The sequence below is a fragment of the Raphanus sativus genome, chromosome 5 (genome assembly GCF_000801105.2).
Source record: "Raphanus sativus cultivar WK10039 chromosome 5, ASM80110v3, whole genome shotgun sequence".
Taxonomy (NCBI): Eukaryota; Viridiplantae; Streptophyta; class Magnoliopsida; order Brassicales; family Brassicaceae; genus Raphanus; species Raphanus sativus.
The window spans coordinates 15834547-15837389 of NC_079515.1; the positions used below are offsets into that span (position 1 = coordinate 15834547).

The 2843-nt window shown below is 35.3% G+C and overlaps 1 long non-coding RNA gene across 1 annotated transcript; it reads right to left on the reverse strand.

The window, feature by feature from the left end:
- Positions 1–1419: 1419 nt before the first annotated feature.
- LOC108839853 (uncharacterized) lies at positions 1420–2389 on the reverse strand. Its single transcript, XR_001947791.2, has 2 exons — positions 1907–2389; positions 1420–1830 (listed from the first exon to the last, which is right to left on the reverse strand). It is a non-coding gene; the product is annotated as an uncharacterized LOC108839853 (long non-coding RNA).
- Positions 2390–2843: the final 454 nt, after the last annotated feature.

Genomic DNA, 2843 nt, shown 5'->3' on the forward strand with positions numbered 1-2843 from the left:
GTTCGAACATATGCCATTATCTTCATGATTCTTATCAAACCAGGATGAACCACGATCTAAGAAGCTTTATTTGTTGAAATGTGGTGAGAAGAGATGAGAAGTATTGTGATTATGAAGAGGAGAGAAGAAAAAAATATACTTGAGAAAAGTTACCATGCAGTAAAAATAAAGTTACTGCATGGTAAATGGGTTTGAGGTAAAACAAGTGAGGAAAGCAATGTGTGAAACACTAAAGGAAGAAGAGGCTTAGCACAGTGATCTAACCAAGAGGGAAGAGTCGACCGTTTGAGGATAATGTTGCTTTAGCCAGTCCATGACAGGCTGTAAAGAGAGCCTAGGCGTGTGAGCATTCTCAGCCATGTATGGATCACCTTGCCATTGACCTCACATGCTTGTAATAGTTGATTGTTTGCACAAACCACTCTTAGTCTCTTGTATATATTTGTAACTCCTCTCATTAATCAAATCATACACTTTGAGACTCTTTTTTTCTCTACTTTAAACATGTCTCTCTCGAGTTACTATTAGATCTAAGAACACATTTCTCACATAATCTCTCTTATTCTCTCTTGATCTACTCTTAATCTCTTAATACACTTTCTATTCTCTAAAATAATATGGTATCAGAGCCAGGTTGGCTGTGGTATTAAGAGATCTCGGAATCTATTCTCTTGTGTTCTTGCTATCTCCAAGTGTTCTTCTTTGTTTTTGCGGTTTGAGTTGAAGCTTTTGGGTCTAGATCTTTTGAGGGTTGATTATTCTTGAAGGTTTGGAGCTGTGGGGTTCTTCTCTATACAAGTTTGAAGCTTTGCGGATAGTTGAGACGGGCAAGAGATCATGGATGACAACAAGATGATGGTGAAGGTTCCGGTTGCTTTAAAAGGTGGTGGGAACTATCTTTTGTGGTCGCGGTTGGTGAAGACAGCTGTGGGAAGGCTAGGGTTGTGGAACCACATCACTGATGATGGGCCAGAACCAGTGGCTAAGGAAGGAGAAGAAGGTGAAGAAGGGAAAGCTCTCAGCAAAGCCGAAGCTAAGAAATGGGTTCAAGAGGATCTTATGGTACTTTCTGTACTACAAGGTTCTTTGGAGGTGCATATTCTCGAGGCTTACAGCTACTGTGAGACTCCCACTACAGGAAATAAGGGTAGTAATAGCGGACAAAAAACGCTATGAATCATATATAATAGCGTTTCCTTAAACGCTCTGACATCGTCCGTTATAATAGGTCCGACACTTTTAATAACAGTTTTTGTTTATGCTATAGTTAATCATACAACGATAGCAAATGTTTCGTGTCATTAATTTATTTTTTATTATCTGAAAATTTACTAAAAATAATTACTATAAACAATTTAAAAAAAAATTACACCTAAACATAATTTATAATTAAATAATTCAAATGAAAACAAAAATTAATTCATAATTAAGAATTAAATTTTATTTATCAATTAAAATCAGTATACAAGTAACTAAAACACATTAAACCAAAAACAAATTAAACCATTAAACCAAAACAGAATTAACCAAAACGTAATTAACCTAAACCTAATCTAAGCCTCTGCCTGTCGACAAAAAAAAATCTAAGCCTCTGCCTACAACCCTAATTCCTCCGCCTCCAGCCTCCAGCATCCAGCCTCCAGCCTCCAGAGTGCGGTCGTCGCATCACTTAGTCGTCGCATCACCACAGAAAAAACAGAGCACGAGTTATGTTCTGTTCTTGAATCACCAGCCCTTTGTCTTCTCGTCTCGAGCCATGCTTCTTCTGATATGGAGTCGGTGGCGAGACCACCACCATCAAGCTTCTTCAGCCTCCTCCACTTTATTTAACTGAGAACACAAAAGCAAAACCAGAATCAGAACACTAGGATAGAGAGAGAGAGACAGAGAGTGCGAGAGAGGTTACCGGTACAAGATAAGAACTTTGTCCCAGATAAATAAAACACACACGCAGAGCTGTGGTTGTAACGAAGATGAACTGTGGTAGAGACGAAGACGAGGTTTGGTGGTGACAAAGCTTAGTGGTGATGAAGATAGAGATTAGAGAGACAAGATCTGTGAGATTAGGAATTGTGGTTGTAACGACGAACTGTGGTGGAGATGAAGACGAGGTTTGAATCTCATTGTTCTTTGTTTCAGAGAGAAGGGGGAGAGAGAGAGACAGAGAAGAAGAAAGTGAAGAAGCGTGAGAGAGGGAGAGAGAAACAAACACAAAAGGATTTAATCTGAACCTTTCAAAATATCTAATCTATGGTTAAGATTATCAATCCATACACAACTTTTTTTAACCAATAGGAAAAAAGGGTGAAGATAGATACAAAAGTGATTTTGGGCCTTTGATTCAAATCAATCAATGGTTCAAAAAAAACAATACAGATTGTCTTCTTATCTATTTAAAGCTATTATAAAAATTGTTTAAGTTTTAAATAATGTGGTATAATAATTTCAATTTTGAAATCTAAATTTTTTATTTGAAATTTTAATTTATTTACAGAAATATAATTCATTTAAAATTAAGATTTAATGTTTTAAGATAGTGTTAAAATGAGATTGTGGTTTAGGGGTTAGGGTTAGGGTTAAGATTTAGGATTAAGTATATGATTTGAGTTTTAGAATATACTTGTAGTTTAAATTTAAAGTTTCTATTATAAGTTTGTAAATATTGGATTTATGATTTTCTATGTAGAAATCAAGATTGAGGTTTAAGGTATTGAATATAGAGTGTAGATTTTAAGATTTAGTGTTTGAAGTTTAGGATTTATATTTAAGACTATAATTTTAAAATGAATAAATTTTGGACCTTTGAAATTGTGTTAGAGTTTTAATGAAGATTAGAGTTTCAA